At 45.4% G+C, this 26,822-nt stretch overlaps 1 non-coding gene across 1 annotated transcript; it reads right to left on the minus strand.

Moving 5' to 3' along the window:
- Positions 1–14,718: 14,718 nt before the first annotated feature.
- TRNAE-UUC (transfer RNA glutamic acid (anticodon UUC)) lies at positions 14,719–14,790 on the minus strand. The gene has a single exon. It is a non-coding gene; the product is annotated as a tRNA-Glu (tRNA).
- Positions 14,791–26,822: the final 12,032 nt, after the last annotated feature.

Below are 26,822 nucleotides of genomic sequence, written 5' to 3' on the forward strand. Positions count from 1 at the left end.
GAGCTCTTGAGAGTCTTAATTCTTAACAATTCGCACTGCTCCTGCACAAGTTTAGATGAGAATTTGGGTCCCCGGACTGTCAATATTTCTTTTGGTATTCTGACACTTGAGAAGACCTTCATGAATTTGTTTGCTACGGCAGGTGAGTTTGTTGAGCATAGCAATATGGATGCGGGGTACCATGTGTAGTCAACTATCACTAATATGTGATGGTACCCCGGTGCACTCTTCTCAAGGAGTCCCACTAGATCCATCCTTATTCATTTGAAGGTATGTTCACCACTGGGAGAGGAATCGGTGGCTTTTGGCATCCCTTTGGGCCCTGCCAGCTGGCATTTGGGGCATGAGACACAGAAGTTGTGGACCTCGTTGTGGATGTCTGGCCAGAAAAATCTTAAAGCCACTCTCTCCAGAATCTCCCCCCAACCCCCAAACTGCCCAGCACCCTGTACCAAGTAGGTCAGGTGGAGAAGCTTCTGTTGGAATTTTCTGGGCATCAGTGATTGTCACCATACTATGTATGTACATACTATGTATGTCACCATACAAAAATAACCCCAACTATACATACAATATGATGGGGGCTAATTTAGCTACAATGAGTCAGGAAAAAGATCTTGGAGTCATTGTGGACAGTTCTCTGAAGATGTCCACGCAGTGTGCAGAGGCGGTCAAATAAGCAAACAGGATGTTAGGAATCATTAAAAAGGGGATAGAGAATAAGACAGAGAATATCTTATTGCCCTTATATAAATCCATGGTATGCCCGCATCTCGAATACTGTGTACAGTTGTGGTCTCCTCACCTCAAAAAAGATATACTGGCACTAGAAAAGGTTCAGAAAAGAGCAACAAAAATGATTAGGAGTTTGGAGAGGGTCCCATATGAGGAAAGATTAAAGAGGCTAGGACTCTTGAGCTTGGAAAAGAGGAGACTAAGGAGGGATATGATAAATGTATATAAAATCATGAGTGGTGTGGAGAACGTGGGTAAGGAAAAGTTATTTACTTGTTCCCATAATACAAGAACTAGGAGTCACCAAATGAAATTAATAGGCAGCAGGTTTAAAACAAATAAAAGGAAATTCTTCTTCATGCAGTGCACAGTCAACTTGTGGAACTCCTTACCTGAGGAGGTTGTGAAGGCTGGGACTATAACAGCATTTAAAAGAGAACTGGATACATTCATGGAGGTTAAGTCCATAAATGGCTATTAGCCAGGATGGGTAAGGAATGGTGTCCCTAGCCTCTGTTTGTCAGAGGATGGAGATGGATGACAGGAGAGTGATCACTTGATCATTGTCTGTTAGGTTCACTCCCTCTGGGGCACCTGGCATTGGCCACTGTCGGTAGACAGATACTGGGCTAGATGGACCTTTGGTCTGACCCAGTACGGCCTTTCTTATGTTTGTTGCTGCTGGTTCTCCAGAATCCATTTCAGCAGTTTTTCAGCTTCCATAGCCTCTTTTGGGTCACTTCAGTTGGCATTCTGGTGGTCCTCTCAACAGGACCCAGGTGTTGCTGGCATTCTCTGCCACATGTTGCAGGGTGGGTGGCCAAACTGGCAGTATCACTTAGTGGCAATACTCTTGGCTGTGTCACCAAGTGGCAAGAGTTCATGGCCAGGGGTAGGAGAACTCACACCCTCCTTGCTCCACCAGGTTTAATGCAGGACCCCACCCCACTCACTCCATGCCCCCCTCTCCATCACTTGTTCTCCCCCACCCTCACTGGTCTGGGGCAGGATGTGGAGTGTGAGAGGGGTGCAGGCTCTAGACTGGGGCTGAGGACACTCCTGGAAGTGGTTGGCACATCTCTGTGGCTGCTGGAGTGGGGGCAATTTGTGCTGTCTCTACCTACAGGTACCACCCCCACAGCTTCATAGATTAGCAGGGTTGGAAGGGACCTCAGGAGATCATCTAGTCCAACCCCCTGCTCAAAGCAGGACCAATCCACAGACAGATTTTTACCCCAGTTCCCCAAAGAGCCCCCACAAGGGTTGAACTCACAACCCTGGGTTTAGCAGGCCAATGCTCAAACCACTGTGCTATCCTTCCCCTGTTAAAAAAAAAATAAAAATTGAGATATACCTATCTCAGAACTGGAAGGGACTTTGAAAGGTCATCAAGTCCAACCCTCTGCCTTCACCAGCAGAACCAAGTACTGATTTTGACACAGATCCCTAAGTGGCCCCCTCCAGGATTGAACTCTCAACCCTGAGTTTAGCAGGCCAGTGTTCAAACCACTGAGTTTTCCCTCTGCCCCTAGCAGACTTGGTGCTTGAAGCAGGGGCAGCCAGGGCCAGCTCTAACATTTTTGCCTCCCCAAGCAAAAAAAAAAAGAGCGCTGCCTCACCATAGCACCCCCCCTCCAGCACCACGCTGCCGAACCCCCCCCGAGCGCCATGTCATGCCAGCCAAGTCTCCGCCCCCCTAAGCATCGCGTTGTGCTGCCGAACCCCGCCCCCCTGAGCACCGCCCCGAGCACTGCGCTGCCCAAGTCCCCACCCCCCGCCCTCTGTGCCATGCTGCCCAAGCCCCCACCCCCCCGAGCGCCGCATCGCATCGCCCAAGTCCCCGCACCCCCAAGCGCTGCCCCACCCCACCCAAGCCCCCTCAAGCACCGCGCTGCGCCACCTAAGCCCTGCCCCCCCCAGTGGCACGCCATGCCACCCAAGCTCCCGCCCCCCAGAGCGCCGCGCCGCCCAAGGTGCCCCCTCCCGCGCCAGCTGGCCGAACCAAAAAAAAACCCATCCAGCGCTGCCCAGGCGAACCAAAAAACCAAACCAACTCCAAGCACTGCCACGCCCCAAGGTCCCACTCCAAGCACGTGCTTGGTCGGCTGGTGTCTGGAGCCAGCCCTGGGGGCAGCATGCAGAGACCCCCTGCTCCCACCAGGAACTGCACAGACATGCTGGCCACTTCCATGAGTGGCACAGAGCTAGGGCAGGTAGGGAGCTTGCCTTAGTCCCACTGTGCTGCCAGACATTTAGCGGCCTAAAATCTCTCGGTTTGACTTCAGTAGCCTCCGGGAGATAGAGCCTGATTCCAGGAGACTCCCGGGGAAACTGGAAGGGTTGGCAATCCTAAGTTTAGGACATGACAAATGAGCACTGATCAAATTATTTATATCCCATCACTCAGTCAAATATTTTGTGTCTATTACAGAAAAAATATTTTAGAAATGTCTAGAGCAGTGGGTTCAAATGCCATGCCCTTGGGCTGCATGCAGCCCATTTAATGTATTGATGGTGATTTGATGATATGAACTCAAAAATATATTTTTTAAATGAACTTTTAGGACCAGATTTACCTCTGTGCTCTGGCTTTTTTATGTTGCTCCAGAGCAGCCAGAGTTTACTGGCCAGTTGAGCTGGGTTCGAACAGCTGCTTTGTATCACCAAAGTCACACAAAGCAGCAGGAGTGCACTGGCAACTCTGGCCTCAACATGAATTAAACTCATTGGTGACAATGGGATGAGGAAGCCATTTTCAAAGAGGGCAGTTCTTCATGGAATTCTCTGAAGGAGAAGTCTATGTACCAGCCTTGCTGAAGAATAAATGGTCAGGTATGAAGAATAATGGCATTATATAAGACCATTAATCCTAGAGAAGTTTTTCAAGTGTAGCCTATGCCCAAGACTTCAGTGAGTTTTAATTATGTAGATGTTTGAAGGGTCTGCATTTTTCTGTTATTAAGATCACTAGGAGCAAAAGAAAGATCTGACTGCAGCATGGAGCACGGGTGACTTGCAGTTTTAAACTACTGTAAATGGTGAATTCTCTTCAACTTGAAGTATTTAAACCATGATTTAGTAATTAGTATTTCAGTAACTCAGCCAGAAGTTAGGGGCCTATTTCAGGAGTGGGTGGGTGAGGTTCTGTGGCTTGCAATGTGATTGCAGACTAGATGTTCATGATGGTCTCTTCTGACCTAAAGTCTATGAGTCAATGAAACTCAATGCATTAAACTTCTTAAAGGGCCAATTTTAATTTGTTTTGACCTATAAATTAATGGATTTACTTCTAAATTCTCAAAAATGTTTTCTATACTCAAATAGTAACTGCTGCAATTTTATGGTGGATATGCTGAAACAAAGAGGTTGAATTGCTGCTTTAAGTGCAAAAATCAGCCAAGGTGGTGGAGCCAAAAATGGAAATTCTGCAGTTATACAAGGGCTGTAGAAAGGCAAAATTAGGCCACCCAAATAACCTTAGCTCTGCCCTCTAGTGACACCATGAGAAAAAAGGGAAAAGAAGTCTTTAACAACAGTTTAATCTAATGTGGGATCAAAACCACTAAAATACTCAATAAGTAATTAAATGGCTATCGCAGCATGCAGAGTTAAGGTCGTTCATGTGCCATCAGTTTTTTTGATTTCTTTTAAGTATAACTTTAACTCTGAATTTCTTTGGTTTATAATGCTTGGTTTCAGGATAATTGCAACATTCCTGTAATGTATTTTACCTTAAATTATTGATATGTGCTTTCAGCCTTAACTGCATTTAACACATTTTTCCTATGGGAATATTAAGATTGCATTCAGCTTTTCACCTAATGCAGGAATTCAACATGTTTTGTTTGAAGAATACATTGTACCATACCAAGACTTATAGCACCTAATATGTGGATAAAGTTTGAATCTTTGGGGGATTTTCAACTAAATCTATTGCATAGTGTATACATTACATTTAATTAGGAATCCCATTTGTTTTTTCTCCAGTGTCTGAGCTTTATCAAACCCTTTTCTCATAACAAACATGATCAACAGTATAACACAAAATCTCAGTTATGAACTTGTGCTTCTCACTAAACACATAACCCACTACACACTAACCTGGGCACACATGTCGATTCTAAATGTTTGTTGAGGTTGTAATTAAGGTTTTACATTATAATGTAAGGTAGATCAATTTGTTTCAGGTAATGTATTTCTTTGATTTTTTAGGAGAAAGAAAGGAAATTCTTTGTCAAGATGTTGAGTCTGTCAGTGGAAATACACTGAATGATTAAGTGGTCTCCCATTGTAGAATTGGGTGTGGGGAATGTCACATTTATGCAGCCTTAATTCTTCTTAAACTAAGATTTTGTTTTTTATAATACATAGACTCGCATGCTTAAACACACACAAATCACTTCACACAGCACTGAAATTCAGCCACTTGCTGGGTGGGAATGCAGCATCAGCATCTTAACAGAGCCCAACAATACTACGTAATAGTTTAGAACAAGGGGTGGAAAGTACTGTACATATTTGAAACTGTAGGATAATTTTAGTAGTTATACAGCTATTACTTACATTGGAATTTTCCAAGGATATGGGTTTAACATCTGTCGTCTTGCAAAAATTGCTTAGAGATCTATAATAGACTATATTGGGAATGGTTGAGTCATTACACTAATTGAATCTCTTTCCCTACGTTAAGTTCTCCTCACACCTTCTATGGGTCATCACGATTATCACTTCAAAGGTTTTTTTTCTCCTGCTGCTGATAGCTCATCTCAGTTGATTGGACTCTTACAGTTGGTATGGGTACTTCCACCTTTTCATGTTCTCTGCATGTATAATATCTTCTGTATGTGTGTTCCACTCTATGCATTGGAAGAAGTGAGCTGTAGCCCATGAAAGCTTATGCTGAAATAAATGTGTTAGTCTCTAAGGTGCCACAAGTACTCCTGTTCTGTTTGCAGATACAGACTAACACGGCTGCTACTCTGAAACCTATATTGGTTTTATGTGTTATCCAAAAGACAGCTCCTGCAGCAACCCAGTGCACTCTTACATCATGCTGGGGCAATGGGCTAGCACTGAACAGAGGAAAGAGTGTCACCTATTGAATCACAAACACTAATTTCTGTAGCACTTTGGATTTCTTTCAGAGATCTCCCAAATGAAAACTGACCGGGTCCAATACTGCTTCCCTTGTGAGGCAAGATCAGTGCCTAGTTTGGTAAGTGAAGTTACTCCAGATTTACAAAGCAGTTAATTTGAACACAATTCGACCCGAAGAGTTTAAAGCACAATTTTGGAGTATTTCTCTATTAGGGGTTATAGCAGAGGTCGGCAACCTTTCGGAAGTGCTGTGCTGAGTCTTCATTTATTCACTCTGATTTAAGGTTTTGCGTTCCAGTAATACATTTTAATGTTTTTAAAAGATCTCTTTCTATAAGTCTATAATAATAACTAAACTATTGTTGTATGTAAAGTAAATAAGGTTTTTTAAATTTTTAAGAAGCTTCATTTAAAATTAAATCAAAATGCAGAGCCCCCTGGGCCGGTGGCCAAGACCTAGGCAGTGTGAGTGCTACTGAAAATCAGCTCATGTGCTGCCTTCGGCACATGTGCCATAGGTTGCCTATCCCTGGGTTATAGCATATCCTGTCTAGATTTGTCTGGGCTTCATCCCTATATGCCTACATATATGTGCTTAGGCAAGATCCGCCTGGTCAGTGTCACACTAGTTCTGGGAGAGCAATTCAGATGGAAATCTGAACCCTCTTCAGCCATCTGCATTTGAAATTGCCAGACAGAGCTCACAGTTTGAATCTGAGTATGGCTGAAGCATGGGGGAGTGTGGTATCCAGATGTATTGACAGAATGGCATATCTAAGGAACCACATTGCCATAGCTGTCAACGAGCTCATGGAAGGAATCAGACGAGGGAGAGTGAAGAAGGATCAGAAAGAGTTGATTTTAAAGGACCAGTCAATGATTTCTGAAGGAATCTTTAAGTGAGTGCTTTCAATTTCAGCTTCTGTTCATTAAATCTTCCCCTGTGTTTTATATTACAGCAAGTATCCAACCTGTGAAGCAAACAGTGAAGGAAGCTGGACTTAAATTTTTGTTTTATGGGAACTTACATACTTTTCTGCATAGTTCATTAGTTTTAGTACAGAAGCAAATACTAGTCTGATGGGCTCACTGCATGGTCTATCTGCCTACCTTAGCAATAAGAACCAAATCAAGGTCCTATTTACTGTAAAATGGGACTACCCACCAGGGCTGGATTTAGGGGAGGCAACCAAGGTGACTGCCTGGGGTGCCGGGCTTAGGGGGCACCGGGCTTGGAGTGCTCGTTTTTTTGTTAGCAACAAAAGGGAAAATAGAAAGTTTTAAGTAACATGTTTCAGGTATTCCATATGTAGATTCATTTTTCACTAACCTCCTGGAGTGCTCTGGACCTTTGTAGAATCTTGAGTAACCTTCCAGGCATTCTGAGAACTATGTTTTCCTCAAACCTCCATGCCTTGCAGGTATATAAGGGATGGGGCCATCTCCAGTCAGTCAGTGGGATATAAGAACAAAATGAAGTGACGTGAGAGCCCAGCTGTGATATTGTGAACCTTATAGATTCATAGATTCATAGGCTTAAGGTCAGAAAGGACCAATATGATCATCTAGTCTGACCTGCACAATGCAGGCCACAGAATCTCACCCACTCGCTCCTGTAACAAACCCCTAACCTATGTCTGCGTTATTGAAGTCCTCAAATCATGGTTTAAAGACCTGAAGGTGTAGAGAATCCTCCAGCAAGTGACCCATGCCCCACGCAGCAGAGGAAGGCAAAAAACCTCCAGGGCCTCTGCCAATCTTCCCTGGAGGAAAATTCCCTCCCGACCCCAAATATGGCAATCAGCTAAACCCTGAGCATGTGGGCAAGACTCACCAGCCAGCAACTTGTTTTATTGTCTAATTGTGAAAGTGTGCTTGTGTTTTAAGGCTTGAAAAGTGAGTCCAGGCTCAAGCTGAATAAATGCATAGATGCAGAAAACCAGTGTTATTAATGTAGAAACCCAGCATTGGAGGAATGTGTTCAAACATCTGATCTCAATTACCCTCTTCCTTACAAAGAATAATTTGGCTTTCTGAAGTTCGTCAGATAAGTTGTTCACTGAACATAACGGTAATTTCCTCGGGTAGGTAGAGCTCCCTGGGAAATACAACAATGTCATTCATAAAGAAGCTGTGGACCATTACTGCAGCAAAACAATTCAAAATGAATTGATTGACCTTATGGTAAGGAAGGTGCTTGAGAACATATTGATGCACCTTGGCAAAGCGAACTACTACACAGTAATAATGGACATTAGTCACAGTGAAAAGTCCCGACATTAGTCACAGTGAAAAGATGTCATTTACAGTAAGATCTGTTGAGGACGAGGATTGCTGTATCCAAGTAAAGGAACACTTTACCTGTTTCCAGTCTGTGGACAATTCTACGAGGCCTAGTTCTAACAGAGCTGTTTATAAATGTTTTGAATGAGAATAAAATAAAGTTTCAGGACTGCCATGGCCAGGGCTATGACAACAACATGAACATGAAGGGAAGAAAGAGTGGTGTCCTGGCAAGGATCCTTGTGCCGAATCCAAGAACTTTCTTCATGCCTTGTGGCTGCCATTCCCTCAGTCTGGTTGTGTCAGATGCAGCATCATCTTCTTCAGATTCATTATCTCTCTTCTGAGTACTGCAAAGGATATATGTCCTGTTCTCAGCATCAGCTATCAGGTGGAAGGTCCTCATGGACAATGTCACAAATATGAGGGTGAAGGCCCTAAATGACACTCGCTGGGAGAGCTGCATTAACAGCATAAGGCCGGTGAGGTACCAAGTGACTGATGTTTATGATGTCCTGATGGAACCGGTGCAGTCAAGTAAAGCTGGGACTGGAATCTGACACAAGGCACAAAGACTGGCAAACCAGATCACTGACTTCAAATTTCTGATCTCGGTTGTGGTTTGGCCCGATATCCTGTTCCAAGCAAATGCTGTAAGCAAGGCAGTAAGCACTCAGTCAATGGCCACTGTAACATTAAACCCCGTATTCTTCACAGAAATATTGTTGTGATATGAATATGACATAACTAAGATACATTTTATGCAAGATGGGTCATGTAAGATATTGGAAAGGTTATGATTTGATTATCCAAATTGTATACATGTGTCATTTCTGTATCTGAAGTTAGGACTATTAACTATGTAACAATTACAACTGTGTGTGTACTTAGGGGAATGCCCACCAGACAGTAGGTAATCAGCCTGAACAGGCCATTTAAGAAGGACAATAGAACTTTGAAGATACTGATCTCCCACCACCTTACGAGCTTCCTGGGATGTTGCTTTGACACTGCAGGGTCATCTGATAACGTCACCTGATACAGAGTACCACCTTAGACACTGCTAGTATTTTCCCACTGGAAACAAAGGGTTCTCAGCTTATGTAAATTCTATTTAAGGCTGAGCAGTAAGTCAACCAGGACTCTTCTCCATTGCCTCCCCATCCAAGAAGGAAGATTGCTAAAAAGACCAGAAGAGAAAGGCAGGGGCTGAGTCCAGGCTGAGACAGGGGTCCAGTCTGTAAAGAGAAATAACTGGAACTCTAAGATACAAAAACTTTTCAACCTGCTTAAAACAACGTTTAGGGTGAGAAATTACATTTTGTAACCTGTTTCTTGAGTGTATTACGCTTAGTTTGCATGTTTTGTTTTATTTGCTCAGTAATCTGCTTTGTTCTGTTTGCTATCCCTTTAATCACTTGAAATGTACCTTTTGTAGTTAATAAACTTATTTTTTGTTTATTACAAATCCCAGTTTGATTCATATCTCGGGACGGGGGAAGCTGTGCCTATCTCTCTCCATATTGAGGGCGAGGGTGAATTTTTATGAGCTTGCGCTGTGCAGATCTCTCTTTACAGCACAAGACAATATTATTTTGGGTTCACAGTCCAAAGGAGGCACACACATGAGTGCTGAGTAAATCCCCATGCTGAATCTTCCCACAAGACTGATTTCAGTCTCTGTCTGCAGCTGGGTTTGGCCTTACCTGTGTGTGTGTGCTAGAGAAGGCTTGAGGGCCTGGCACAGCTAGGACAGGGTGAGGAATCCTAGGCTGGTGGAACGAGTGTATGCAGTGGGACCCCAACACATTGGGTGGCATCCTGGATGAGGCGGGGTCCAACCCCTGTCACAGACATGATGACAGCTACTACTTTGATGAGAAGCTGCCTTAATTTCGTTGTGGGCTACAGAGACAATGGATTTGAAGATGCCATCACTGCTGCCAAAGAAATGGCAAAAAACGTAGGAGTTGAAACTATCTTCAAGGAAACTCATATTCATCAGAAGAAGAGACAGTTTGGTTATGAGGGCAGAGATGAGGTTATGGAAAACTAAGAAGGGAGTTTTTTTGCTCACTCATTGACACTGCTCGAGTGTCCATTGAAGAAAGGTTCGGACAAATGAAGCACCACAAAAAGAACTGGGGAGGGGGATGTGTATATGACTTTAGTAAGCTGCCGGCAGACAGGAAAACTCTTGAACAATTGTACGGTCCTTCACTGGATGCTGACACATGGGTAAAGCTTGGACATCAATGATGAAGACCTCTATGTCTAATTGGGCAACATCTGTCACATTTTGCCACATGGGAAATACTCTTCACTCCATGTTTTCCAATTCATTCATGATGCAGCGTTGAAGGACTTTCCCTAATGTGTGGATAACTTTGAGGATTCTGCTCACACTGCCAGTCATAGTCGCAAGTGGTAAGTGTAGCTTTTCGAAGCTCAGGCCCTTCGATCGACAATGGTCGATGAGAGACTGACATTGCTTGCTATTTTATCTCTTAAAAATGTCATTGGCCAGTCTTTGCATCTCTCTGATGCTGTGCTTCAGTTCATAAGAGCAAAGGTGAGAAAAGAGACCTTTTGAACTAAAGGACATGGGTAACATTCTAAGGCTGTCACCTACTGTAATACTATTTATTGCTGGTCCATGCAATGTTGGTGCACAGTTCAATTTATTGTTGTTAGTGTTGTTAGTACATTTCAGTTTCCATAAGCTCGGAGGAAACATGTTTTTATTTGCTTATATATGACATGAATAAATAGATTTACAGATCCTAGCATGCAAAGTTATCATTTTATATGACAGGGATAAATCATGCATCAAAGCTGTGAAATGGGCTTCTACTGCAATGAAAAATAAAGTATTAAAAAGTTTAACAAATGGAGGGGGGACACCAAAGACACTCTTTACCTGGGGTGCCATTAGGTCTAGTGTTGGCCCTGCAGCTCACACAGATAATGCATGAGAGGAGCATAAATAATTCCAGCAGAAGAGGGTGCACAGAGGATTGCAAGGGGAGGAAGAAGGGTTATTATAGGAGATGCTACAGTGACTCCTAATACAAAGTGCTTTAGTTGATACTTCACAACACACCTTTCAAGATCCACATGCCTATTACAACATGTAGTATACCTCATCCTGTGCACTAAATGCCACAATCACAACTATGTGGGTGAAACCAGACGACCACTATGCTCTGGAATGAACTCACACCGAAAAATGATAAAAGACAAAAACACCTTATCACCTGTGGGTGAACACTTTTCACAAATTGATTGATCTGTATCAGACCTAGCAGTCCTAATCCTCAAAGGAAGCCTTTGCAACACTTTCAGAATACGAGCCTGGGAGCTTAAAAATCATGGACTGAATCTAGTCACTGGATTGATGGTTTATTACAACAGTCTGTAACCTTCTAACTCCCTCCTATGACTGTCCTATGACTGATGAAGTGTTAACATGCCACTCTACGTTGAACGGTCCCTTACAATATGTGCTATCTACTTATGCTAAACACTCTGTTCCACCTTCAGTTGTGCTGTGATGCTGGGAGTACCTTTCCCAAACCTGGAGAAGAGTTCTGTGTGGCTCGAAAACTTGTGTCTCTCACCAATAAAAGAGATTTCCCCTCCCACCTTGTCTCACTACCTAATGTAGTTCAGTAAGATAGAGGCCTTGCTGCAATGCTGAAAGTCCTTGGCTATTTCCCTTGTTGATTATAGAGGATGTAGGGGTTACTAGAGTTTTTTTATGCCTTTTGTCTTTTAAAAACCCTGGCATATTATACACAAATAAAATACATTGACAGAATATTACTAAGATTGTGAATTCAAATACTTAAATGGGTGGAAGTGACAGACTGTAAGATGTCAATGAAATCTTAATTCGTCTGCATATCCCTTATGACAGTCTTTGATTACATCACTTATTTGTTTCCCACAGGATCCCTGCCTTTAGTACCATGCTAAATGAATGAGGCATCTTGTTCAATATTGGTTGCTGTCCTCCCAGTCAGTATACAGCCCATGCCTTGTCCATTACATATCATCCAAATCTTGCAGTGAATACAGAACTCCACTTTGAATTAGGAGAGTATTATCATCATCTCCATTTTTACGATGCAGAAAACAAAGCAGAAAAACAAAGAAACTTGCATAAAGCCATACACTGAATACATCTTACTGGATTGTATTCAGCCCCAGCCCCATTTCTGGCAGCCTCGTCAGTGAAGTGCAGAGCCTCAGACCATCAAGAAATCCGGTCAGAGGGCAGCCGCCAGTGATGTATGACATTGTATTTGGCCAACATCTCTTGCAAGCAGATGATGTCAGGATAAATTGCTGATAATGCTGTGTTTTGCTGCTAACAATTCCTCAACGTTAAGCTGTAGTATTATCAGGGATAGCCTGATGGCTCAAACATTATGGGGTGGAATTGCAACAGCAATATCATCTGGCAAGTGACACAGCCTGAGAAAGGACTTTTAATGCAGTCCATAAGTTAAATCATCAGTTTCCCCGGTATGAACTGGGTACATATGGGATGCGTAATGTGAACAATGATCCATTTCCCCAATTGCTCCATTGAATTAATGGAATAGCCAGAATCTGAATGCAGGACTTCCTGACTTGAAACTCTATACCTATTCCATTTGACCAACTGGATCTTCAGAGACAATTTCTGAAGTTTTCAAGCTGAGAACTTGCTGATGATTAAAAATACAGCCAAGCTTGCCCACAAAGAGATTTCCAACTGCCTAAGGAAGACAGATGATCCTTGCTGGGAATTCTATGCTAAGAACAGAAGGAACATACTACAAGGTACAGATGAACAACAGAACAGGGTGTTTGCTACCGGTGTGGAGCAAAGACATGGGATGACACTCTAAGACTTGAAACACTTCTGAGGTTGCCAGGGTAGGATCCATTGGTGGGACCCTCCCCTGCCCTCTCTGTGGTAAAGCGCAGCACAGGAACATCTGCATTCCAGCTGACCACAGGGGATGGTAGGCCAGAAGGGCCAAGGCAAAATGCTCAGCCTGCCTTTTCTGAGGATCGAACCCAGGACCAAGAGAGGCCCTTCCCAGGTATTAATCACTTACTTGGGGTTTATCAATAAATAAAAGTGATTGTATTAAGTATAAAAAGTAGGGTTTAAGTGGTTCCAAGTAATAACAGACAGAACAAAGTAAAAAGAACAGGAGTCCTTGTGGCACCTTAGAGACTAACAAATTTATCTGAGCATAAGCTTTCGCAGGCTACAGCCCACTTCTTCAGATGCAGTGTAGCCCATGAAAGCTTATGCTCAGATAAATTCATTGGTCTCTAAGGTGCCACAAGGACTCCTGTTCTTTTTGCAGATACAGACTAACACGGCTGTAACTCTGAAAAAAGAACAAAGTAAGTTACCAAGCAAAATAAAACAAAACACACAAGTCTAAGCCTAATACATTAAGCAACTGATTACAGATAAAATCTCACCCACAGAGATGTTCTAACAAGCTTCTTTCACAGACTAGACGCCTTCCTAGTCTGGGCCCAATCTTTTCCCTTGCTACAGTCTTTGGCATTTCCAGCAGACATGTTAGGTGGAAACTAGAGGCTTTCTCATGACCGGAAGCTCCCTTTGTTCTGTTCCACCCCCTTTTATATCTTTGGCACAAGGCGGGAATCTTTTGTTTCTCTGGGTCCCCACCCCTCCTTCAGGTTTAAGATGGATTCCAGTATCAGGTGACATGGTCACATGTCACTGTAAGACTTCATTCTTCATTACCCACTGGCTGGCCTACATGTACACTGTAAGGCTTGCAGGTAAACAAACCATTTAGGACCAATTGTCCTAGTCAGTGAGAGCCATCAAGATGCTAAATCACCATTAATGGCCCACCCTTTGCATAATTACAATAGGATCTCAGAGTTATACTTCATGTTTCTAGCTTCAGAAACAAGAATGATACATGCATACAACTAGGAGGAATATGTTCAGTAGGTTATAACCTTCTTTATGATACCTTACCAGAGACCTTTTGCATAAAGCATATTTCAGTTACATCATATTTACACTCATAAGCATGTTTCCACAAAACATATGGAGTGCAATGTCACAGTTGTGAAGGCTAAGACCGTATCAAGGTTCAAAAAAGAACTTGATCGTTCATGGAGGATAGGTCCATTAACGGCTATTAGCCAGGATGGGCAGGAATGGCATCCCTAGCCTCTGTTTGCCAGAAGCTGGGAATGGATCACTTGATCTGTTCATACCTTCTGGGGCACTGGCATTGGCCACTGTCGGAAGACAGGATACTGGTCTAGATGGACCTTCGGTCTGACCCAGTAGGGCCATTCCTATGTCTCTAGCTAGTTGCTCTTCTAATACTTTCTTGGCCTGCCTTATGCTCCCTTTACACTTGACTTGCCAGAGTTCATGCTCCTTTCTATTTTCCTCACTTGGCTATGACTTCCAGTTTTCTCGTCCCCATGGTACTACATGAAGATGCACATCTCCCCTGGTTGATTGGGGGACAAGCTGCTTCCCCTTTTTGGGGTACTTGGACCCCTACTCCCCTGGGTCAAGAGAGGTGGCAAAGGGAGAGTTTCCCTGACTGGGCATTGAACCCAGGCCGCAGTGGTGAAAACACTGAATCCTGACCACTAGACCATCAGGGAGAAGACACAGACCTACCAATGGCAGTTGCTGCTCACAAGTGTTGGACCCCCCTACACATACACTCCATGTGGTAAAGGGCAGCACAGGAACCTCTGCACTCCAGCCGACTTCAGGGGATGGTCAGCCCGAAGGGCCAAGGGCCAGGGCAAAAGGCTCAGCCTGCCTTCTCTGAGGATCAGAGTCAGGACCTCCAGATTATGAGACTGACGTGCTGCCAGCTGCACGAAGTAAGTGCCTGCCATTGTCAGCTCTGTGCATTCTGACACATGACAGCACACTTCAGTTCATCTGCAGGACAGCGCGTCACATCACCTGCCTGAAGGCAGAAGCAGCCCACCTGGCTACCCCTGCCACTGGCCCCTCCAGAGAGAGGACAAAGTGGGTCAGACCATTGTTCCATCTGCTGCAAGAGCTTCTCTTCTCACAGCTTCCCGTGCCGGGGCGAAGAGAAGAGGGCAGTTTTGACTGAGTCGCCCCCTCCCCCACCTTCTGGCAGCTGGAGGTTTCGGGACCCGCAGAGCGTGGGCTCCTGCCCCTGACTGTCTTTGCTAACAGCCGTTGAGGGACCGATCCTCCATGAACTCATCTCCTTTTGGGAACCCGCTTATGAGGTTGATATAGTGGCATTCTGTTCATTTCTCCTTTATTCTCTATCCTTCTCCTAATGCTGCCTAACATGCTTCTCTGAGCTGTTTCCACTGCCGCTGCCCATCGAGCGGATGTTTTCAGAGAAGTAGCCACCGTGCTCCAAAACCTCTTTCTTGAGTGGGAACAGCTAATTTAGACCCCATCCTTTGGAAGGCAGAGTTGGGGTTATTTTTTCCGATCTGCGTTGCTTTCCACTTACCAACACTCAATTTCATCTGCCATTTTCTTGCCCAGTCCCCCAGTTTTGGCAGACCACACTGTAACGTGAACTAGGCAGAAAGTCCAACAGTCCTGTGTTAGCCACAGTGTCAGTCAGCATCTTGTGTAGCATACCTGCCCTTAGGAACATAAGAACATCCATACAGGGTCAGGCCAATGGTCCAGCTAGCCCAGGATCCTGTCTTCCAGCAATGGCCAATGCCAGGGGCTTCAGAGGGAATGAACAGAACAGGGCAATTATTGAGTGATCCATCCCCTGTCGTCCGCTCCCAGCTTCTGGCAAACAGTGGCTAGGGATGCCCAGAGCAAGATGTTACATCTCTGGCCATTCTGGCTAATAACCTCTTTTCCCAGTGAGATGGGGAACCCAGCTTGACTCTACCTGAGGATCTGTTCTAAATGCGGGTTTCCCTGTTCTTTGCCACACACTGTAGAGACAGCTCCCAAGCAAGTTCTGTTACCACCTGTGTCCTCATTTGATCCTTGGAAACTGGTCTCATATCTGCTCTGTTCCCTTTATTACTACCTTGGCACAGCATCTTTGCCAAGTGAGAGCTGTATGGAAGTTCAGCACTGCAGGCCATGTCTGCACCTGCTTTGACCTACACCTGTGATATACATGAATTCCTCTTGCAAGTCACACCCTCTAGTTCAGATGTTCCTTCTGTCTCCTCCTCCTCGTGAGCTCTGACTCTTTCCATGGCAGGTGAAGCAATCATTGTCTATAGTTTGTACTAAGTTTATGAAGTGTTTCCGAGTTCTTTGGCATGACAGGTGTTGAATATTCAAAACAGAGATGGAGAACTGAACAGAGAGTTCCCAAGTGACAGCTGGTCTGCACACAAACAGTTTTTCCCTTAAAGGAGGGCTAAGTTACACCAGGCCTTGTGTTTTTCCCTTTCTCCTCTGCAGAGAAAACATGGTTAGGGACAGAAAGAAATGCCCCAAATAGCACAATTTGTCTTCTCCAGTCAGCACCACTGCCTCACTCCAAGGAAGATATTTAATGTGTCCCCCCGACACATCGATAGTGTCTGGCTAGTCCCTTATTGTTTCCTCAGGGCTTGAATTATGGGGCAATAATTCATGCCTAGTTGCATCGGTGGCACTCAGCTCTCAGTTTTGTGTCTGACAATGCTCAAGGCATGAATTATTGCACTATAATTCACACCCAGTCATATTTTATTGCCTGAACATCCCCTAAATGACACAGCCAGGTTAATTAAGTAGAAATACAGTCAAAACTTGGGGAAAGCAGTTAGCGGCAGGAAGGACCATATATTTATGCTCTTTATGTTGCCAGATTTGCCCGTTACTTTGGGGTATGCTCATTTATTAGGGTTACTCTTCTGTGTGTGGAGTGTGTGTGTCTGTAATTCTATCAATGTACTGCTTGTGTCACTTGTGTTCTCACATGGAGCTCTACTTCTCACTGCTGCAAATTCCCTCCCAATAGAGCTATCCTACAGGTTCCCCAGGGCTGGGTTCTTCCAGCCCCAGAATCAGGCACACACACACACACACACACACACACACACACACACACACACACACACACACACACACACACACACACACACACACACACACACACACACACACACACACACACACAACGTGTCTGAGAGGACTAGGTTAATCTGCACTCCCAAGCTGACTCCACACACACACAGAGAACGTGTCTGAGAGGACTAGGTTAATCTGCACTCCCAAGCTGACTCCTTATATGTCCCTGGACTCAGCAGACTGGGTCGAACAGAACCTTCAAGCTGTCACCCTCATATTTCCCAGGTTCAGCACGTCCCTATCCTCACTTTCATGTTACAATTGTTCTGGTAGGAACCCACATGATGAGCAAACCCCTCCGGATTTTGGGGTGCTGCCGGGATCTTTAGCTTAGGTTGCAGAGCAAATGGGGAACCCAAAAACCACCCATGGGGGAAGCAGGGAGCAGGGGGGAGAGAAGCAACCAGCTTAAGCATGAAAGTTATTTATTGCCAGGTAATAGCCATACAAGGGGACCCAAACAAACAAACAAACAAAACAGTTATAATATTACATCTAACTTAAATTGGATTATAAAAGTCAGGTTTAGAAAACTATAACTGATCACACAAGTCAAGGTCAGAAGGCTACACTGAGAGAGAGAGAGAGAGAGAGAGAGAGAGAGAGAGAGAGAGTGGGTTCTCAGCACTCCGTGAAGTTTCGATCGATCGGGATTCCCAGTTGGTGGTGGTAACAGAAGATCCAGAGAGCCCCCAGCATGATCACTCAGGAGAAGATGAAGTCCCAGTGGAACTGATGCAGATTTTGGATCCAGGCATCAGAGCACTTACTTGAGCTGGGTAGAGGTTTTTGTAGGGAAAGAGCAGTGCCTCAAGGGAGAACACTAGATTTGTTTATGGGTAAACTAATGACTCAAGGGAGAATACCAAAGTTATTTTGTTCAGGTAGACCAGGGGTGGCCAACCTGTGGCTCCAGAGCCCCATGCAGCTCTTCAGAAGTTAATATGTGGCTCCTTGTATAGGCACCGACTCAGGGGCTGGAGCTACAGGCGCTAACTTTCCAATGTGCCAGGGGTGCTCACTGCTCAACCCCTGGCTCTGCCACTGGCCCTGCCCTCACTGCACCCCTTCCCACCCCCTCCCCTGAGCCTGCCATGCCCTCGCTCCCCCCTCAACCTCCTGCACGCCACAAAACAGTTGAGGGGAGGGATGGGGAGGTGCTGATTAGTAGGGCTGCCAGTGGGTGGGAGGTTCTGGGAGCGGGGGCGAGGGAGGAGCTGGGGGGGCTGCTGATGTGTTACTGAGGCTCTTTGGCAATGCACATTGGTAAATTCTGGCTTCTTCTCAGGCTCAGGTTGGTCACCCCTGGGCTAGACAATAGGAACTGATCATTCCTGGCTGTGGGCAGTGTTCCTTCGAGGGAGCTCACAATGCAACTAGGCAGCTTCACTATTTTGGATACCAGTAGAGGATTTATTACTAGAATTGGTCTGATAACTGCTGAGCTGGGGCGTGCAGGTGGGTTCATTAACATCTGGAGCACAGATCCCCCAGGATGCACTGCTTCCCTGCTTTTCTGATCCCAGAGTTCAGTGCGGTTCTTGACTTGGAATCTCTGTTCTCCATTCTGTATGCTAATGGAGATGCCTTCCTGTCCCATCTTCAATGCGAATGAGGCTAGCAGGAGTTTCCTTAATCCTGTCACCCTTGTCTGGAGGGGTTTAAGTATGTCTCCCATGAACTCTTCATTGCTTTTTGTAAGTCTTTCTTCTGATTGGCTTTGGTTCAAGCAGAGGCAGGGGAGGTCCTTCATGAGTCAGACAGGCTGGACACTTCACCCTGGTTCCCCAAGAACACAGAGCTGCTAGGTAACATTTACCAGTGTCTTGCTTTAGTCTGGAGAGGAAGAACTGTGGCAATCTTTTTGTCACTCACAAAACAATAAACAAAGAAGAGGATCAACTACAAATATTTCAGTGCATGCACACTATCCATACTTACCCACACAGGTACCCTGCATCCATGCTAGCACCAGCTGAACCATTTCACTTGAAATGCCCCTGCGTACCTAACCAAGAGCTGTTGGCTCAGTGCCCAGAAATGGTGGATTCTAGAAGATTTCAAAAGGCCACCAGAGCACTGTGGAGCAGTCGTGGGATGACTATCAGAACCATTGAGTCTAAACCATATTGGTGACATCCTCACTGGCACTAAACCAATACTGATTGCAATGACTCAGACTAAACCAGCATTTAGCCCTGCTGCTGAAGGCAAGTATAATCCAAGCAGAACTTGGTTGGCATGTAAACCATTTGGAGCACTTTTGTGTGAGGATTCAAAGTACATTACATACAGGGTAGGGACCACATGGTTCTTACCAGGGTCAAGTTCACTAAGTAAACAAGACCTAAGTGTTCAAAGTAACAAATTGTATTTTCATGGCAGTTCTTTCCAGGAAACAGAACGCACTGATCTGGGAGCAGATTGGGTAGCGCATGTTCTGTCTCTGAGCAGCAGCTGGGGCAGCAAGGAAAAGCGACATTTCACCAGCATAGCAAACCCACTCTATACTTTATTGTTGCTTTATTGGGCAGATCAGTTAGCCAATAGTTGGAGCCTTGCAGGAATGTTTCTATTGGGAGGAGAAAGTGATGGTATGAGCCAGGTATTCCTTTGATGCAGTCCTGTTTATTTGCAGATAACACAGTAGAAACAAACAGCAGCTGCCAGTTTGCATGCTCAGAAATCCCCAAGCCTACCTCTCCAGCAAGTTCTGTGCCCAAAAACTGTGTCTGTCTGCATCGTCCCAGGATCACCCTTCCTCTCAGAGTCACAACTTTTTCTCTGATGGCTTTTCTGCCTCTCACACACACTATGCCAAACTCTTGGCCCCTGCACTTTCAATCAGCACCTCTCTGTCCATCTGGCTTAATTCTGACTAGGCCTTGAATGGTATAACCTTGAATGGTAGCTTCCATTGTTTCCAACTCTCTTGCTACATAACAGGACTTAATTGCTCATTCCACTGAGCCTGAAAGAAGAGTTCTTAGCACATCCATCAGCTTTACCCCAAAATGTGTCTTTGGATCGAAAGACCCATTTCATGGAAGCCATCAGCACCTTTCAGCATGACATTATTAGTATAAAATATGTTTGTTATGGTACCACATAGAAGTCCCGCTGTGCTTGGTGCTGTACACACACAACAAAAAGTCTGCACCAAGAATGTATGTAAAGTGTTGCGCCAAAAGGTAAAAGCAACAGAAACAAATACAGATTTTATTACTGCAAAGTGTGCGACTGTTCAGAGGCTTTAATGAATGGGGAAAGTGGTGTTGATGTCCAATGCAGAGGCTAAGTACAGAGAAATATGTGCTTTGAATGGGATTGAAGAGGAACAGATGCTTGGCAAAAAGGCTCTTAAAGCATTTATTGAAAATGAACTGTTAGTTACAAGACATAGGATTTCTAAAAACTATCTGCAGAAATGAATCACAGTGCATACCTTTAAAAGCTGCAAATGGTGTGGGGATATAAAAAAAGGAAGAAAGCCCTGAAGTCAACAGTAAGATGAAGGCTGTTTGCAGCCGCTAAATTTTTATGGACAAGCATTTTGTCCTGCAGTATCTGGGAGTATCTGGGAGTTTCAAGGAATTCACAGCTGATACCAGTCCTGAAAAAGTAACACCACATGAACTGTACCTTTTCTTACGTGGTGCATCAGTGGTTGCAGTGACTCCTGTACCAGCATGGCAGTAAGCAAGTGGAGAACAAGGTTCATGTACGAGTGCTTGAGTGAAAGGCAGTATGACAGAGGGCACTCATTCCTCACTGGACAGGGAAGGGTTAACTCCTTATTATACCTGAAGAAGCTACACTCCCACCTCCGTACTGGGCGTACTCCCAGTGCAGTACTAATATATAGAGCCCTGCATGGATACAAAATCTATACCCACGGCTGTGGCTATCCGTGGATATAAATCAGTAACTGAGAAGCTGCCAGGCTCTACTGGGAACCGCAGTGGTGAAAGCAGCAGACTGTTGGGCTGCTGCTCCCAGAAGTCAGTGCCCCACGCTGGCAGCTCCTCTGGCCTGGCTGTACTACGCCTAGCCTCCCCCACTGGGACGGGCACCAGGCTCACCAGCTGCTCTCCCTGGTCGTGCTAGGGGGTGCAAGCGGCTTGCACACCCCCTTCCACTCAGTGGTCTGCGTCTCCTGTCCGAGAGCGTGCAAGCCGCTTGCACATACTAGTGCATATACATTTTGTATCCACTCAGGGCTCTACTAGAATAAAAGGAGCAGCTGAGCTCAGTCTGGGCTGACTGCTGAGGAGGAAGGACGTACCTTGCAGGCTCCAACCCAGGTGAAGCTGGAACCCTGAACACAGAAGCCAGAGGTGCCGAGACTCAGGCAGATGCCCAGGTGCCTATGGACGTACAAGAGAGACTGGAGTCACCGGGAACCACATACATTGAGGAGACTGGAGCCCCCGATGACACCCTGACTACTGCTCCGAAAGACATGGTAGGAAGTGGCCCGGGGAAGACTAGCCATAGTCCTGTGGGAAGTCAGTGTGTTTCAATCAGAGCCCTGTGCCACTCCTAGGGCCCCCAGGGCCGGGACCAGGTGGAGCAGGGTGGGCATGGGTCCTCCTATTCTGGTCGCCACACCTCCCCAGGTGGTGGCCTACTGATGCTGTCCATTAGGCCACATAGCCCTGAGCATGAGGGCAGCTATATTGACTCTGGCCACTAGGCCTATAGCCCTGAAGGTGAGAGCAGCTTTATTGACACTGGCCATTAGGCCACATAGCCCTGAGCACAAGGGCAGCCATATTGGCTCTGCCCATTAGGCCACATAGCTCTGCACAAAAGGGCAGCTATATTGACTTTGGCCCCTAGCCACACAGCCCTGAGAGACAGGGCAGTCCTATTGATTCTGGCTGTTGGGCTGCATGGCCCTGAGAGACAGAGTCACCATATGGACTCTGGTCATCAGGTCTTCTGGCCCTGAAAACAGGAGCAATGTGTTGATTTTGACCACTGAGTCATGCAGTGCCTGCAACAAGGGCAGTTCTGCTGACTCTGGCCATTGGGCCTTACTGCTCTGAGGTAGAGAACAGCTCAGAGGATGGGGTGCACTCACCCCCCACTGGACGAGGTTCTCCCACCCCCATTACAGGCAAGTTTCCAAAGTGTACACAAAACCTATGACTAATCTACCGCTACAAATGGCTGTTGGTTTAACAATTCATTCCAAAACCCATAGCAAATTCCTCATGTAGCTTATACACAGCGTTGCCTCTTCCACTGACTACAACAAAGTACTATGCCTCGAGACTGCAATTGCAAACAAGGTTCTTTGCCACATGGAACTGAAGGTTCTTTGCCACATGTTGTACATTCTGCTAGGCCTCATCAAGGGTAGGTTTATATTTTGTGCTGCTGATAACTTAGACTTCCTTGAACGTACAGCATATGGCCAAGGTTATGATCTGCTATCAGGAGTGTATTCATGGAGACCAGTCCCAGTCTCAAGTGCTCACTGTGTCAGCCAAGAACTGGCCTTTGAAGGAGCTTTCAGACTTCATGACTCGCTTATTTTCCTACCAAAGACCAACAATTCTGAAGCCAACAAATCCAGTTTTCAGTGAAGTTGCAGTTAAATCAACTGTAGTGGAGCTTTCCACAGTCACTAACCTTGATCTCACTTGGTTATTATGCAAAAGGGGGATCGATTCCAGAGGTGAGAAATCACCGAGTACAACTTCAGCTGAAGGGAAAGAAGACATTCCCTCTAATGATCTAGATGCCCAAGACTTACCATACCACACCATTTCAGAAGAAAGACACACTCCACATGGCCAGCCATTAACTCAGAACTAGACTAAATGCCAAAGCAAATGACTCATGTATGCATCCTGCCAATAATCCTGCTAGCACATTGATTGCTCAGTTCACTAGAAAAATTGCCACCAATAAGGGGTGCCTTAATACAAGCTTTCAAGAGGTCAAATCATCAAGCAATTGAATGGTCCTGGGATGACAGAGTGCATCAGAACTACCCTCCTCAATCAGGCATGGATGAGTCTAGGACCTGGTCTACACTGGGGGGTGAGGGTCGATGTAAGATACGCAACTTCAGCTACAGGAATAGCATAGCTGACGTTGACTTATCTTGTTTCAACTTACCTCCCATCCTCACAGTGAGGGATCGACAGCTGCGGCTTCCCCGTCGACTCTGCTATCGCTGCTCGCCCTGGTGGAGTTCCGGAGTCGACGGGAGCACGTTCAGAGATCGATATATGGTGTCTAGACGAGATGCAATGTATAGATCCCCGATAGATCGATCGCTACCCGCCGATCCGGAGGATGTACTGATCACACCAATTGTGTATGAAATACCAGGCACCTCTCAAATCAATCCTTCAGCTAGTCAAATGCTCATGTCCAATGACCAGAAGCTCACCAACCTACAAATGTTTGGCCAGCAGCCTGTATTGTATAGAGATGTGTAAATACGGCATGGATGAGGATCAATGTGACAATAGCAAAGAGTCCCGTAGCACCTTATAGACTAACAGACGTATTGGAGCATGATCTTTCATGGGTGAATGCCCACTTCGTCAGATGCATTTAGTGGAAATTTCCAGAGGCAGGTATAAATATGTAAGCAAGAATCAGGCTGGAGATAACGAAGTTAGTTCAATCAAGGAGGATGAGGCCCTCTTCTACAAGTTGAGGTGTGAACACCAAGGGAGGAGAAACTGCTTCAGGATTAAACAAAGACTGTGAATGGCTAGCCAACTACAAAAGCAGTTTCTCCTCCCTTGGTGTTCACACCTCAACTGCTCTTTGCTTAGGACTCTTTGCTGCTTTTACAGATCCAGACTAACACAGTTACCCCTCTGAATGTGACAATGTGTCTAGTAGTGGTGCCCTAGATGATGACGACACTGATGATGACTTTGATGAATAAATGTTTTCAGTCTTACATGTCAAAGCTAAGTTCCCTAGGTTTACCAAAGATAGATGTCTTTTAATGTAGACAATGCATCCCTGTGTTAAAGTATCATTTTTAAAAAGTTGATTTTTAAACATTTTTTTAATATATAGGTACATAATTGTCCTATGTTTATCATGTTTGGTTCTATTATGTTTGTGAGAGAAAGGGCTTTTGAGTGATACCCAACTTGACCCATTTCTGACACTATATTATCAAAATGTCGAGCAACTGGAGGAGCTGAGAGCCCAGGAGAGGGGAGGGGAGCAAGTCCCCCCTGCCATGCCGCAGAAGATGATACCATTAAAATTAAGATTCTGTAGATCTTTACAAATCCAGTGACACCACCCTTACAGACAGCTCAGTGATCCATCTGGAGCATGCACTGAGCAAGCCCTGCTGGGATGTATGAGTGCTACAGAGCTCCAGTGGGAGGGACCCAGCAATGGAAGTCACTGTGTTTTCAATGAAGAAAGTTATAGAAACGTTCATTAGTAGGACATTTTTAGATATTTCCATTAGCAAGTGAATGTGAAATTGATTAGCATGCTTTCTATATGTGCAGAAAACAGATTTAAAACTTTAGTAGCAGAAATGTAAATAGTCTCTACTGAGTACAAAAATAGACAAGTGCAGTTCAATCCAATGGATTGTTTAATGGTCCATGCATTAGTATTTTTATTTAGTATTTCTGTTCCTGCAGCTTCCACAATGTGCTCCCACTGTAGCCCACAGCTCACTATGTGTGCTGTGTGTCCCTCTCAGTGCCTGATCCACAGAGGAGGTGAGTCTGGTACTGCCCACAGCTGCGTAGCTTCCTTCTTTAACTCAAGCTGCAGCGACTCAAAGGTGAAATCCTGGTCCCACTGAAGAGAAAGGCAAACCTCCCATTGACTTCAGGGGCTGCTAGCAGGGAGTTTTACAAGGGAGTTCTCCAGGTGAAGGAGGAGCAAATGTAGCATCTTTGGAGTAAGTGACTGTCTGTAGTGTGTGTATGTTTGTGTTTGGGGGTTACTTGTTGTGTGCTGAGCTTGTGTTTGTCAGTCTATTTGTTTGTCTGGTGGTTTGAAGAACCATGCGCTGTGGCTGGTAGTTGGAGGCCGTGAGCTTCAAAGGAAGATTTGAAAGCTCGAAGCCTCTGGTAATTGGCTAGCCTTAATCAGTAGGCGGGGCATTAACTCAGGCCAGGGCTTTATAAACCCGCGCACAAGCGACCAGGGAGCTTGCGACCAGGGGCTGCTAACAGGGAGTTTTGCAAGGGAGTTTGGGAAGGGAGGGGGGATCCCTTGTCAGTCCTACCTGTTCCCCTGTAGTCCCCTTAAAACCTATAATCCAAACTATATTCCAAAACCCTTTTCTTTAAACCACCCTTTCATTAACTAGGAGACAATGCAGGCAGAAGCCCAGCAGCAGAGCAGGGGCTATCCAGTTTATTGCACTGAGGGTGGCATGTATGTCTACCTGCCTTGTGGGCGGGTGGTGTATGTGTGCAGTCGGTGCAAGGAGCTCCTGGCCCTCAGAGACCACGTACGGACTTTGGAGGCCAGGGTGGCGGAACTGGAGGAGCTAAGAGAGGAAGAGAGGTATGTTGATGAGGCTTTCCAGGACACTGTAGAATTGTCCCACCTCCGCTCAGACAGCCTCTGTGCTGTTGAGGAGGAAGAAAGGCCCAGGGAAGCAAAGCAGTCAATGGGAGCAGAAGGAAACCTTCCCATACTTGGGACCCTCCTTCCAGATGGTGCTGGGGTTGCCTCTCGCACTGAGGTTACCTCTCCGGGGGAGAGAACTCCAGTTGCTAGGAAAAGGCAGGTGTTAGTAATGGGAGATTCGATCATTAGAAACATAGATAGCTGGGTTTGTGATGACCGGGAGAACCGTATGGTGACTTGCCTGCCTGGTGCGAAGGTTGCGGGTTCTCTCGAGGCATCTAGACAGACTTATGTGTAGTGCTGGGGAGGAGTCGGTGGTCATGGTACATGTAGGTACCAATGACATAGGGAAGGGTAGGAGAGATGTCCTGGAAGCCAAATTTAGGCTGCTAGGGAAGAGACTGAAATTCAGGACCTCTGTGGTGGCATTCTCCCAGTTCCACGCGCAGGGTCAGGTAGGCAGGCAGAGCTTCAGAGTCTCAATGCATGGATGAGACTATGGTGTAGAAAGGAGGGGTTTACATTCATTAGGAAGTGGGGAAACTTTTGGGATGGGGGGAGCCTATACAGGAGAGATGGCCTCCACCTAAACCAAAGTGAAACCAGACTGCTGGCACTAAACACTAAAAAGGTTGTAGAGCAGTTTTTAAACTAGGAGATGGGGGAAAGCCGACTGCTGCAGAGGAGCATGTGCATCGGACACAGACTTCTCTTAGGGGACAGTCTGATGATGGGGAATCTCCAGGTTATAGTCAGGAACAGAGGAAGGAAGAGGATAATGTAAGGGCTGGATCAGATGATAAACAGTCACATAAAAAAGAATCTGGCACATCAGAAAAGGGCAGACAAATAAACAATGACAAGTTTTTAAAGTGCTTGTACACAAATACTAGAAGTCTAAATAATAAGTTGGATGAACTAGAGTGCCTTGTGATAAAGGAGGATATTGATATAATAGGCATCACAGAAACCTGGTGGACTGAGAGCAATCAATGGGACACAATCA

This window comes from Gopherus flavomarginatus, chromosome 17, assembly GCF_025201925.1.
Source record: "Gopherus flavomarginatus isolate rGopFla2 chromosome 17, rGopFla2.mat.asm, whole genome shotgun sequence".
NCBI lineage: Eukaryota > Metazoa > Chordata > Testudines > Testudinidae > Gopherus > Gopherus flavomarginatus.